This window comes from Perissodus microlepis, chromosome 17, assembly GCF_051167445.1.
Source record: "Perissodus microlepis isolate ML-2025 ecotype Zambia chromosome 17, ASM5116744v1, whole genome shotgun sequence".
Classification (NCBI taxonomy): domain Eukaryota; kingdom Metazoa; phylum Chordata; class Actinopteri; order Cichliformes; family Cichlidae; genus Perissodus; species Perissodus microlepis.
In genome coordinates this window covers 4,517,451-4,532,510 of record NC_140477.1, presented here as the reverse complement: position 1 = coordinate 4,532,510, position 15,060 = coordinate 4,517,451, and the positions used below count along the sequence as shown (strand labels likewise).

The following is a 15,060-nucleotide window of genomic DNA, read 5'->3' as shown; positions in this document are numbered from 1 at the left end:
AGGGCTGGGAGTGGTTAGTTCAGACTGCAATGTGAGTTCTGTACCTGCTTGGCTTTGCCACCTTTATGTTGCACAGTTCAGTTAGAAAACAGCACAAACCTGAATTTCCTGGACCCAAGGCTGTAAATCATTACTCTGAAGTGTAAATGATTGTTTTGGTCTATCCATTAACTGTTTTCATGAGACTGGAATTTAAATGTCTAATCTACCAGAGCTTCATTTGGGTGCACCAGTGATATATGACAATAAGTATTTATCTGGCCACTGAGAAAACAATTAAGTGTATTGCACAAGGCTGTGGCCATATAGCGAATCAATAGGAGTGTTGTTTGCATGGGGGAATAGTAGAATTAACTACAGAAGAAGCAGAAACACAAACAGAAGCCAAGAATAGATACAACCAAGCAACTTTATCTGTCCATGTCTACAATGAAAGACTGACATTATCTCAGACACACAGAAGGTAAGGTAGAGTGGCAGTTCACGTGACCCTGCAACAAGTGGAGTTTTAATCAGATAATGCCACTGTTCACAGTCGCTGAGCTCACAGCTGCTCCAATGTAGGACCTGCATTTTGTTCAGAAGGTCAAATGACAATAACCAGAGGTCAAGAATGTCTGACCTGCACTGCTTGATCGGGTAATTTTACAGCCAGACAGAAAACAGATACTAACTGGTGGCTAAGCTTGATTGGCAAGTTGGTTTTATGATTGACTTAGCAGCATTTACTGACAAATAATTAATAATAGACAGCAAAGCTTTGTGGAAGGAGATGATTAATCAGTGAAGATCACTTCTGTTGGATGACAGAAATACTGAGGTTAGGATATCCCAAGCTCTTATGTGGGTGAGCGCTGCCATTTTTGCCTCTGTTAGCCTCTGTTAGCCTCTATTAGCTCATGTTAGATGGTGTTAGTCACGTTTTCTTTGAAAAGGATAACACTGTTATACTCAAACACTACGTAAATAAACTCTCACACGATGTAAAGATTTAATCAAACTGTTTGGGTAAAAGTGTGATTTTTAGGACATTCAGGCCTAACATTAGCTAGCATAATGTTAGCTTATAACCAGCTGTTGTTTAGCCAGCTCAATAGCTATCTGGAAATGGAAGGGTTGCACTGCCTTTCTCTACCATGTATTTTTAATGGATTAATTCTAAGTTTGTGAGACTGCATCAGTTTGTTGGAATACATAATTACACATTTATCAATGCATATTTATAGGTACAATATTCTTTTTTTCCTATTAAATAACCTAAAAAAGAACTGACAGTACCTTTAGCATGTAAAAATTCAGTATAGTTTCACATTTGCCCCCAGTGATGTGCAGGATGTACCTTGCTTTTTGGTGAATGTTAACTCGGAAAGGCTCCAGCTCCACTGCAAGCCTAAGTTTAAAAAACACACTTATGAAAAAGGATGGATGGATCTTTATAAACTCTATCTCAAAACTCCTTTAGCTTGCCTGCATTTATGTTTAAGTGAGAGGAAATGCTGTAGCTCATCTGCAGGCATTAAAGTTCTATAATGAGTCTATTAAGAGATGATAGGTACATTATAGACTTGGCAATCAATCCTGGCAGTGTTTTAGAAGACCCTGAGTAGAGTGTAGTGCTCAACATCCCAGTGTACTGGCGTTAGTACCTGGGGAAGGACACTGAGCGCTTCTCTCTCTCAATGCATTTTTTGGAGGGTTAGGAGTTGGCTTAAGGCCTAGGGCACTAGTGCAAGTAGCACTGGCCAATATCCTACTTTGCTGCAGTGCATTACAGTTTGCACTGAAGTATCAGAAGAGTGAGGATGGAGCAGTCACAGAGGGGTCAGTGAGGTTGCAGACGTTACTGTTTTACAGTTCTTATCTCCTCCAATAGGAACTATCCCCCAATAGCTCCTCTAATGACTAAGAGCTGATTCATGAACATGATGCACACTCACAGCCAAACACACAAACAGATCTTCACTGTAACCCAATCTGTAATTTGATTAGAGGCTGAAGGTAGAAAGCAGCACGGAGGTCATTTTCAAACATCACATGGGATGATGGGAGATAGAGAGAGCCATTGTTGTTTTTTGGTTCTGCTCCGTAACAGAGGTGTCAGGACTGCTGCTAAACATCGAGCTGTTTTCACACATGCAGATGAACTGAACTTTTCTCAACATTACCTGGTGGAACAGCTTTAAAAGAATCAAAATGTCAGAGTAAGTTGCTACTGACATTAAACAAACCTTACCCTAGCAGCTCCCTTACTCCCAATGAAGCCAGTGTGGAAATTAAACAGGTAACTATTCAGAAAATTCAAGGTGGGCAACCTAAGAAAGTGACCAGACTTGATTCTCCCAACACTGTCTGGAATTTGGGCGTGAAAACGACGGTTCGATGGATATCTCCCGACGATGTGTTTTCATTCATCTTTAACACTCTACATCAAAGGTCTTCTGCAACTGTGTATCTATTTTCAGTGGTAAAAATACATCTTTTTACTGATTTGAGTTTATACAGGCACATCTATACACGAAGACTAGAACAAAGACAAGACAACAGTGGATTGGAGCTCATGGGGTTTGTCACACACTATTAATAAGAAAGTTATCACCAAATATGAGAAACTGTACATCAAATATTGACTTGCAACTCTTTTAAAGGCTAATGTGTTGTCCTGTCCCCGAAGGACAAAATTTTACTTCAATGCATGTGCAACTGAAGACATTTTGGGAGGGTGAGGCATTTTTTGGGTTGCATATAAAAGGTGGAGAGGATCTCTGTTTGAAACACTCGAGGCAAGGAGATCAGGTGCTGCAAAGTCCAAAGTGTGATCTACATCAACATGAAGGCCGCGAGTGTGCTTATACATGCTTCTGTACAGTTTACAGATGAGTATGTGTAAGAGTCACACTATCCAAAACGTAACAGGAGGATGTCTTGGTTGAAAAGAGCATCCTGACAATGTATCAAAAGGCAAAGGAAATCCATTATACCTCAGAGCTCCCTCTGTCTTCATCTATGTATCTGTATCTCTAGCTCCCTGTTAAAAGACAAGGCCTGGAGGGCTGGAGAAAACATACAAAGCTTCAATCCACACGTCTTAGTCAGGTCCTTTGAAATGCTTACAGATGCCTAAGCCGCTCCGCCTGTAGGTGCCAAGTGTGACCGAGGGTGTGGTGTATGATTTGCCTACTCCACCTCCGCTACTCTGTATTAAAAAAATAAGCTACTCTGGACTGTTCCATGTGCACTCATAAATAAATATCTGCTTGATTTGACTATGTATAAGCTCATACGACTAGTTCCTGTTAGTTCTATGGTTACACGTTAATGTGTCACTGTTTAAACACAAGAATTTTTTCCCCTTAACTTGACAAGACGGAGTTACTGTCAGAGTACAACACAGTGTGCCAGGAGGTTGAAAGCTGACACCAATGATGACAGCAGTGTGGCGACAGATATTGCTATGGATCAGGGTTCAAATCCCCTCATGATAATAAACACTCAGGCCGCAGAAGTGCCTTGGAGCAAGATCTAAAGCTAAAGAGTGATTTTTATGCATTCTAAATGTCCGATCATTTCAGAAACTGGCTTCATCAATATGTTGAACATTTAAGATAATGTTCCTCGTGCTTAGATTCAGGCAAACTCCTGACTTTTACTCAGAGATATTTGTTATTAATGTTAATGGACAGTATAACAGTGTTTTCAAAAATTTAAAAAATCAGAGAAACTAAAACGTATGTTTGGATTCAGATGAGCCAGTCATACATTCTAGTGGGCTTTAGAAAACATCTATTACTGTAAAACTGTGCCTCAGTAAGTGGGACGATATGGGCAACTATCTGGCTTTGTAAAGTAATTGTTGTCTCCTGCTTTTCTCTGACAGAGCAGACACCCCATAATACATTCAGAAAAAAATACACCTGAAAACACCTGTAAGAAACAAGTCAAACCTCAGATAATGTTAACATTTTGTTAAAACATGACTTAGACTCATTTCTGGGGAATGTAATTCAATACAACCATGCTAGGAGCCCTAGGCTAATTGCTAGCAAGCTAGGTACGGAAGGGCTTTGAGCTAATGCTAGCATTCTGGCTGGTGCTCTCATAATGAAACTTACATTACTTGGACTTGAGTAGACCCTCGCAGACTTTCAGAAGACACAAATTTCACCGAAACAGATAATTCGCCAAAGTAAAGCGTGAGGAAACTACCACAAAAATGAGCTCAGAGCCAGCTGAAAGCCCGCAGCCTCAGTATGAGCAATAAAAGGATCAAAGATGTAGCTATCAACATTATGGAAATGAGAAAAAAAGAGAAAGTTATAAACATACTGGAAAATGACGCAAATACAAGACATTTGTTTTATTCTACAAATATGTTGCACCTGCTTTTGGTTGGGCAGGTAAAATATATCAGGTAAAGGTGAGCGTACAGCAACTCATCATCAGTTAGTTATCTGTACCTCTTTCGAGCAGCAGAGCACTTCATTTTGAGAGGTGTTTAAAAGAGAGAAGATAAATAAATAAATCATAATCTTAAATAAAATTATATTATTTTGCATTAAATAAAGGCTGATTTTTACTTGTATGTGCTGTCAGTTATAGTTCTCAGAAATAAAACCTGTTAGCAGGTTACATGATCAGCGCTTCTCTAATGAAAATATTTGCTTATGAACACAGACAGTGATATTTTAGACAAACTGAAATTATGAACAAGTGATAAAAAATTATTTTTCTTTTAAATCTACTGTGTCTGTTTATACCTTTCTAGCTGCCTAGAACAGATGGATTATAATCCATTTGCTTTCAAATTAGTAAACAGTTAAACTTGGCGGTGGATTTTTGCTGCCGGCCATATCAGCACAGATTAAAGTTGATAAGACACCACAGAAACATCAATAACAACAATAGATTATAAAAAACACATGCAGGGATTTCATGAAAATGTAACATTTTGAGAAAATCAAATGCTGACAGCAAGTGAGACAAAAAGAGCCAACAATTTGAGAAGCAAGCGTGCATCAACAAGTTTGCACACAGAAATTAATAACTGTCAAGATTACACCTGTCACCGGCTTCTTCCCTGGCTGAAGGGGAAATGACTAAAACTGACACCTCTGTGAACACAATCTGGCATAAAGTCCTTCTGTGGAGTCCAACAACAACACTCACACAGGATCAGTGTTAAAGCCCCAATCAAGGAGGTTTTCTATGAGAGGGTAATTACAGAGAGATATCAGCTTTCAGGGAAGCTGCTGAGAGAAACGTTATCAGCCAACTCTAATGCAAAGGGGATTTCTATTGAAACCTGGTATTTAATCCATCAAACAATATATGGAACAACCTTCTTGATAGTAATTTTCTTTTATTTATAGTAAGGAGAGCTATGTTGGTCACTTTTTATGAAATCTTTTTGGATAGCATTTCAGAAGAAGGGCACGTTTTTGTTTAGTTTTTAATTAAGCAACGGCCCTTTAATGCCAAACAGATATTGGTCTGTTTGTGCCTATGAACTCAATCCATTTAAGCCGTTTGACATTTCATCCTAATACCCGCATTGTCAGTGCCAATGCCAAGTCTTAATAGTTGTGACGATCACAGCCAAAGGTACTGCACATAGGGCACTACACAGGTATCAAAAAATGTTCCTTAGCAACGACTAAGATTACACTTCTTGGGGGAAAAAAAGGAATGGTGAACGGCAGAACAGAGTGGATGGAGTACATTTATGAAATGTTCTTCTTACCTTCTTCCAAGCTTTTTAACCCTCTCGAGGCAGGCGTTGCCGATTTGCAACAGTTAAAAACTAACAACCTGATTACCCCACATACATATTTTATGAGTTTTTTTTTACTCAGAAGTACCACTGCAGGACTTGGTTGTGCATTAGCAACAAAAAGTTTAATTTGAGCCTGAGAGGGTTAAAAGTAGTTGTGGTTTTTCATGTGAAGCATGACGGCAAGTTATGGGTTGATGGCAAATTCTCTGTACTGAACTGTTAGTTAGCCATTAACATTGACTTTCTTGAGTTGCCTTCAACATCATGATGAGTTTAATAAGCATAAGATGTTTTCCACATAAACTCTGGAAAGCACTGTAAGAATGTAGCCAGAACTTATTCTGAAGTTGTTCTTCACCTTTTGAAGTACTGTGTGGGGTTTAGACTAAGGTGTAGAGCAGGCAAGGGACCACATACATAATGATTTGCTTGCTGGGAATTCAAAGGACTATTACCTGGTGCTATTCTTATGATGTCACCAATCAGAACAATCAGAAATCACACAAGCTTTGTAATTGGGAGTTTGCAAGTTTAACGGTGTTAAAATTTTGACTGGATTGTGTTGAACTTTTGTGTTCCCCCATAGTCTTGTAACGTCTAGAACATTTCAGGGCTGCTGAGGATGTGTACAAATAGCTTTAGTTACACAAGCCAGCTGACTGCTTTAGCATTACATCTGCCGGAGAAATGGAAAAGGTGTATTTGTTAAAACATCAGATGAAATTGCGTACTCCTTAATGCAAAGCGTTAAATATAAGCATTGATTTTGCAGCAAATTGCAACTTAGTATTTATCTGGTATTGTCTAAAGCAACAGCATGGTGGTTGTGTTTGTCAAGTCACAGTAAGAAGGCCCTGGGTTCAAATCCACCGGCTGGCTGAGGCCTTTCTGTGTGGAGTTATACTCTGGGTACACTGACTTTCTCACACGGTGCAAAGGCTAACTGATGATTAACCCAATGACCCTGAACTGGAAAAGTGGAAGAAGACGGAAAGACCTTCAAAAGCCACTCAGAGCACACTAACATTATGATAGTAAGGGCAATTTCTGGATAACTAGGTCAGTGTTCACAGTCTTCCTTTCTTACAAGTAGTCTATAGCAGTAAGCAGTTGCACTAACTGCACTTCGTGTTGGATACATTCATACACCTCTGCCAAGTGAGATTCCAAAAAGTTCAGGGCTACAGTGCATGTGTGAAAATGGTCTAAATGTGATCCACCGGCAAGAGCAGCTGCTGAATTATTTCAGCTGCGGACCAGGTGGCATCTTAAGTATTTAAAGTAGAGGTTGGAAAATGAGTTTATCACTTTATGGCCCATGAAAATGAATGCTTTACTTCCTCCTGCCTTCACTCTAAAGCTAAGAGCGACCTGGACACTACAGGGTAAATATCAGTGATGGACCTAAAAGCCAAACCATTCGAGGTTTACAATAACATCTTTTAAAGTTTGCCTTAAAACAGTTAGTAGCAACTAAAATTTGCATTAAAAAGTTTTAAACTGATGCTACATACTGTATGTTTCAAATATATCCTCATGCGGTCTGAAGTTTAGTAATTGGCATCCCAGAGCACAAGTTGAACAGAGTCACATTGTTTTTGTTACCAGCACATTTTAGTACAAAATCTGGACACTCGGTATGCCACCTACATGTGACTGCTATTCTAAATTTGTCAGTGTTGCTCTGACAACAAGTCAACGTCAACTGCACTTGGAGTCAGCGTCAGCAAGGAGGAAGGGAAAATAAACAAGAGGGTTGTCGCTAAAAGCAGGGAAGCAGGACTTTATCTGGCACAAGTTCTGACTTTTCTTACTCTGTGTTTAATTCGCTTGAGGGTCATTCTCAAAAAATGAGACATGACCCTCCTCCATCACAGTCGCACTTGTCAGTCACTCAGGTGGTTGACAAAGTAGGTGAAATTCTCAGCCCCCACCCCTCCAACCCGCCATCGCCACTTAACATTCCAGCAGCTGGTCATAGCATATCGTGACGCATGTAATGTCACACTCGTGAGCCGTTAGCAAGCAGCAGAGCCCCCCCTCCCCTGCATCACCTCCCTGCTGTGAGACACAAAGAAGAGTATTGTGTATTCTGAGTCAGAGAGAATGAAAAAGAAAGCGAGACAGAAGAGAGAGGTGCGTCCAGTTACAAGGACCACCCCTCCACCACCCAAAACCTGTCACCATCTCACTGTCTTGAAGCATGTAAACAAGCAGCAGGCAAACAAGAGATAGCCTTACCCAAGAGTGTGCGTGTGACCGAGAGGGAAGGGGGGGAGGGGTCGTCTTTAAACAGCACATCCTTCGACATAATTCAAAAATGCACAAAATCACACACTCAAACTTACAGAAAAGCCAAAACTCAAAGGTAGAACCACATTTTTACTTCCTAACCCATCTCTAACCCAAACCCCGGGCATGGGTGTTTGCAAACAAACACCCCCACTCCTTTGAAATCCCCACAGCAAACACACTTGCATGATGGGAAGGCACCTCACTTTCTAGCTGACTTTCCGGGCAGCTACAAGAGATTTCCTGCTGGAAACAAAAGCATGAGGATTAAGTGTGCGGGAGGAAACGTGTCTGAAGTAAAAAAGGTGGACGGATAAGGCAGACTTGGATGTAGTTAGATAAGCAGATAATACTTTGGCCGGGAGGCACAGTCGATGTGAAATATCGTTTTTGATCTGGGAGAAAGTAAAATGAAATCTCCAACGAAGACAGTTTTCTGTCATATTTCACACAAATTAGAAGCGATTTCTTTCCTTTAGTGAGAAAAAAAGTGGATCCTTGTCTAACTTATCAGTGTGCGGCCATATTTCTTTTCGCAGCCAAAGACGGCATCAAGCAGACAGCTTTAGATCCTTAAACGTCCCCCGACTCTCTAGCCTGTAATTGAGGATTCAGACATCAGTGGAGTTCCACAGTGACCTGTCCTGATCCCCTGGTATTTACACTTCAAACTCTAGACTACAGCCTGGAGGTGCACATGCCCACATAGCAAAACACACACACACACACACACACACACACACACACACAACTACAACACATTAGCCCACAGTAAATGTACAAGATTAAGCATGAATGCGATTCCTTTCTCGCTCATTGAGCACACAAACAGAGACAAGGAGATACGAACACTGTTATTACACTTGATCTGTGTTCTTCTCTACCCTGCCTCAGGCCAAAGACTCAATTGCATTTTCAGTTCTGACAAATAAGGTGCTTTAGACACGGCTGGCCACACGTAGGACAAAAGTGTATGGAGCAAGTTAAAAACAATATAACTGTGATATCTTTAACCTGCTATTTTGAGCATTTTTTCCATCTTTATTTTCCTGTTAAAGACGAAAATGTGGGAGAGAGGTCCCGAGCCCGAGCCGCCCGCTCAACCAGGTGAGCTAAACTAGCACCCAGAAATTCCGCCTTCTGACTTCAATTGGAATGCATTAATTCACTTCCTGTTGCTCACGTTGCTGCCAGAAAACATACATACAACGTATCGTATCGTGAGTGACATATTTCATTATTAAAAGGGGAAAGCGAGGCTCAGTGTGCACGTCTGCATGCCTTACAATTTACTTACCTACAAGACCGATAACTATTTATAGGTCTTCAAAGACTGAAAAATACATTCATGAGGACATCTACTCATCCCTACTGCCAACAGCTGCCCATGTGCACTTTCACAAGGGTTTATAATCCCAACATAAGGGTCTACACTAGGATCCCCTTTAGGACTGTCAATCCATGCATGAATTCAGTGTGGACCGAAGCATTGAACCTACTAATCAACATCAACGCATTAAGGCCACGTGCCCAAACCTATAACATTAGACACACGCAAAATGGAAAGGACAAGCAGCTTGACAAGTGAGCAAGACAGAGACAGACAGGCATGATAGAGAAGGGAGGACAGTAATCTAATAAGTTCCTGTAACGACTCAGGTCAGATTTAGCCTCAACAGGCACATGGAAGGAGAGCAAAACTATGCAGGCGCATGTTCGAGCAGTGGGAACCTTTTTGAGGAAAGTACAAGAAGTGACAGAGATAAAAACATGGTGATAGAGAGGGAAGAGTCTTGGGGAAATCGGTTATCGGTTGCTGTGCATGGCAAACGCCAAACACACTGACACAACAGGAAAACTTTAAAGCCAGTGCGATTGGCCAGTTAGAAAGTTTGAATATCACATATCAGGAATAGTTGTGGAACACGTTTCAAGTTAATGCATTTCTATTTCCATTATTGACATTGACTTAAGAGACCAGACTTTTATCCAGCTGTTGTTGGTGAAATGCACAAAAACAGCTACATCACAATCTCTCTTCCTCCTTCTTTTCCCTATAGTCCGCCCTCTGTCTGTCCCATCCATCAGCCTGAGGTCATGTGTCATGTGTAGAGGAGTTATTTCTCAGCACTGACTATGTATGTAAATGCCCCATGTCCTGCTTTGATCTCACATGTGAAAGGTCATGTCTGCCTGTGCATCACCACAACTGCTTCCAGTAGAGGAACTCGAGGAAGAACACCAAGAACCAGGGACGGGGGCCAAAGAGAGGAAGGTTGGATTAGACTATGTTTTGGCTAAAGAGATTGAAAAGAATGAAAAGCCACAAAGAGCTGCGTATTACACCCAACACTCTGCAGTGTATGATACAAATGCAACTACACTGATGTTTCCTTATAAATTGTAAAGCTGTGGTTCTCACAGGAATGTTTTTAAGTGGTCTGCCTGCTGAAATGAACCAATCAGAATACATTATTTTACTTGGCCTGAATTTAGAGCACGCTCAAAGCTGAAGTTCCTGTCTTATGGCAGAAATCGAATTATGCATATTATAAAAGGGGAAAGCACAGAAAGTGGTGGGGTTCGTACAGGGACTAGAACAGAAATGTTAAAAAGCTCTGCTATGCAACTCTTCCAACAGGATTAGGAGCCAAACCCATTGCAGGGAGGCTTGGCAAAAGCCCCATGGGGAAAAGATGGGGAAGCAAAAGGAGGCGGGAGGTGGAGGGAGGAGTGGGGTGAATGCATGCGTGTAGCATCATGCCGTCTCAGCTTGAGTGGAAAAAGACGATTTTGCATAAATCATTCCTAATTGTTTAAGTGATGGCGTGCTTTGCTGCATCAATGAGTGATATGGCACAACTCCTCCTATAGCCTGTTATTGCATGCTTTAACAATTATAAACCTTGCCCGAGATATAGTTTCCCTGGAAAAAGGGAAAAAAAACAGGCAATGCGTTTTGTATATATGATGAATGGGAGCTACAGAGATGAATAAGCTAGCAGCTAACATTATTGATCTGCCCAGTCCTAAAAAGGAACATGCACCAGCTTTATTGCTATTGACATTTGCCTTTCCTATGTGCACTGTGTTCACAGTGGTTAATGAAACAGACTTACTTCAATCACATGTAAGATTTCTACTGAGGTCAAACATTAATTAAGATATGTATAAAGTCCCGTTTCACCAACACTTAGAGGAACATGTGTAAACTCTCACAAGTACAGATCAGCAGACTGCATTCAAGTGATTTCTGTTTTTTTAGTGCTCCCAATTGAAGTGCATAAATTTATTTACACCTGGCCACCCCATCACAAGGGCTGGCCAGGTGAGTTGTTGAGGATATCCTGAACTTTTCTGTGATAAAGTGTTGCTGTATTTTCTGCTGTTAGCCTCTGTTAGTGAAACTTCCTTTGAAGTGGATCTAACATCGCTAAACTCCAACAAGTAGTGAATAAACTTGCATACAGTGTGAGAATGTAAACAACTCTTTATCAGAGGAAAAGGTAACATTAGCTGGCATGATGTTAGCTAATAACCAGCTGTTGCTGTTTAGCCAGCTCGTTGTCAGCTGTCCGGAGGATCACATGTCTAATCTGCTGACAATAAGTAATTGTGACAGTATCAAGAATAAATAAGTATATTTATTCAAGTTTTTTGTGTCTTACAGCTCTGTCTTAAGTTCAGGAGATAAGGCCTGAGGTGAGGAGGAAGAGGATGAGGTGAAAATGAAAGAGCAACGGTGGATAAGGCAAGATGACAAGGAGGTGGAGAAAGGCATAATGAGACGAAGAAAACATACATGTACGAGTGTTAAATGTCATATATAGTTTGAAAGAGGTAACTTCAAGCTGCGTCTCGAGACACATACATGAAATGTGATTAGGTTAAATAGCGATGTCTATCTCGCCACTGCATTCAAGATGGCAGGGCAACGTGGCGGAAGATGTAATTATACACTAATCTATGTATATTTGTCAAGAAAATGTTTTTTGTCTATTAAAGAACCTAAAAAAATGACTTACTGTACAGTTAAGAACATCAATTATTATTCAGACTGCAAACTTCATGACAAAAGACAATCTTGGCCTTTAGTTTTTCAATTCTGGCCACCAACCAGCATGGTTTGCTTGGTTTTACAGCCATGAATGGAACAAAAGAAAGCTGGCTGACCAGTTTCATTTACAGTAAAACTCAAATTGTTTCTTCTATACCCACTCACAAACATGTCACTGTCAGGACTTTGGTGCACCGAAGGTTTACATATAATCTTACATATAGCAGAAAAAAACAAAAAGTAGGTACATTACACTCAAATAAAGTACAGCTATGTCTTTGTGCTCATCATAAAATGACAGATACTCATCTTTTAGAAAACAGAGAAACCCCAAAGGTTTAAAGTGAAATTTGACAAGCTAAGATAAGAGCTCTTACAACCGGAACACACAGCCCACAGCTGTGGAGCAGAGCTACCACACACACACACACACACACACACACACACACACACACACACACACACACACACACACACACACACACACACACACACACACACACACACACACACACACACAGCAATACTGAGGGAGAGATTGAGGACAGATGGAATAGTGTTGTGGCTAGCAAAGTGTGTTAAGTGAGTGTATCTCGGTAGAGTTATCAGAGCATTCTTGTGTTTCAGCAGAGAGCTCGGGAAACATTCTCAGGCCTCCTGTTTGCCAGAAGAAAAGCACCTGTGCATGACTTACACAGGTTTTAGGAGGAACTTTGATTAGTAGCATAAGAAGAGTGACAGCTTTCATCCTTTCCCTCTCTAAACGAGACAGTGCTCACTTCAATACATCAATAAGTGGTCTTATGTTCTGCTGATGGGGTTTGTTTAAATGAAAATAATACGGTGTCATCACTCTCATTGTCAGATGTATAACTAGTCGCAACCTATTCAAATGATATGTGGAAAAGGTACGCACACCCAGAGAAAGACCCAGTATGAACTGGGCCTGAAGAAAGGGATACAGGTCTGCCAACAATTAGACTGGATCCATACGTATACACTGTATAGCAATATGATTTGGTTCTGGTCCTGAACTGGAATTTGGACCTAATTTAGATTTGCGACAAAGAAGAGGTCAAAAAATAACTACACAAAGAGGGGAAAAAAGCCAGAGGGAACCTAATTTAAGATGGACTGAAACACAGCTGGTGTACTGACTCACAGTACTTGTTAACTTGCTGATAGCCTAAAATTCCCCAAAGGCTTTCCTCTCCAGAAAGCCCAAAGGTCAAAAGGCCAAGCCGTCAGCAGTAATGGTTACTTAACACTTGACTTCACGAAAAAAAGGAAAAAAAACAGGGGGTTGGAGCTCTTCAGTGTAAGTGTGCACATCTGTTTAATTGTGCATGAACGTGTGCTTACATATATTTATGTGTTTGGGCGCACAAGGCCAAAACTAATTAAGAAGTTTGCCCCCCCTCCCCCCCACCCCCTGCTTAAGGGACCATCAAGAGGTCACTGTAGTCAAGGATACAGCAAGACCCGTCAGCTGTCAATGACAAGCATGAAAGCAGAGACAGCGAATGAGGGCTATACAGCCTGTAACCTGCTGAGCCGCTGGGGTCTCAGATGCTCCGCAGGTTGACTACAACAGCAATAAAGCACTTAGAAAAGGACAGTCAGCCTTTTGTCTGAGACAAAGACAAAGGCACAAGTCCTCCAGCAATGAAGGGACTTCTTGTGAAAGCCTTGCACTGCCCTGTGAACCATGACATGGAGGTCAAGCTCGATTCCAGCTGCATTATCACACCAATGTTTCTGTCAGAATACAGAGAGGAGATTGCAAGACCAATATGGCTAACTGACAAAAAGACACACATTTTCTCACATGTAATTTCATCTTAAATACTTTTACCAGTCACAATGATCTATAGTGCAAAAAGCTAGACTGATGGACTGGGAATTCAGATTCCCCTGTTGTACCCTGGATCATAGCAGCTCATCTGCATTCTACCAACATGTGCATATGTTAGGAGACATGACAGAGTAACAAAAAAAAAAAGCTGGGAGAGCTCAACAGATCAAGCTGTGTTATGCTGTTTGCCCATTTTGGGGGGTTTAAAGTGCTCTGGTTGATCAAGCAGAGAAAGCATGAGAGTGAGAAAAGAATAAGAAAGGCAAAGAGAGAGAGAGACAGCGGAGAGGTTTTGCAGCTACTGACAGGTAACAGGAGAGCTAGAGAAATACATTTATTCTTCTTGATTAATAGCTAAATATGAGCCTCTGTATCTGCTCATCTGTGCTGTAGTAGGTATCCTCTGAGTTTGGGTGTGAATGTCCAAATGTTTGCATTTGTCTAATCTTTAACTTTAAAGAACAAAGTGTGCTTCTGTCTTGGAGAAAAAGAAGCTCAGTGCAAATTCTTTCTACATGACTTAGCAGGGTTTGGATCTAAGCCTTCAGATCCAACCCCCCACCACAGAAACGTATCCAAACTTCTCTTTCATTCAAAAATCGATGTGTGAAAAACATGCGCAAAGCACGAAAAGCTACAAAAAAAAAAACTTCATCCACCCCCCACTCCCTCCTGCAGTGAACCTGCACATTCATCCCATGCACTTTAAAGAGTGCTAGCATGGACAAACTCCAAACAGTGAGAAAAGGAAATCAGCAGCCTTCATATATCTGCACCTCATGCATGTGTGCGCGCCGGCTTTTTCACCAAAACCCACATAACTGCAACAACAAAGCCACTGAGCTATGAGGGTGCCCTGTGAACGGCACCTTTTTATTACCTCTACCCACCACTTGCAGACAATACATTTATCAGCAATTACGTAAAGAAGCACAACCGGATGCTGCACAGAGCCTGCAGCAAACACTTCACTGATCATACAGTCAACACTGCAGCTGTCTCTATTCATGAGAAAATTCTACACTGACTCCAAAGTGTGGTGATGAATCACATATTGGGGGAAATTTCCATCTTTAACACATTTTA

At 41.0% G+C, this 15,060-nt stretch overlaps 1 protein-coding gene across 10 annotated transcripts in view; it reads right to left on the bottom strand.

Moving 5' to 3' along the window:
- Nucleotides 1–15,060, bottom strand: part of celsr1a (cadherin EGF LAG seven-pass G-type receptor 1a) — a 96,510-nt gene that overhangs the window by 77,238 nt on the left and 4,212 nt on the right. The window lies entirely within an intron of this gene.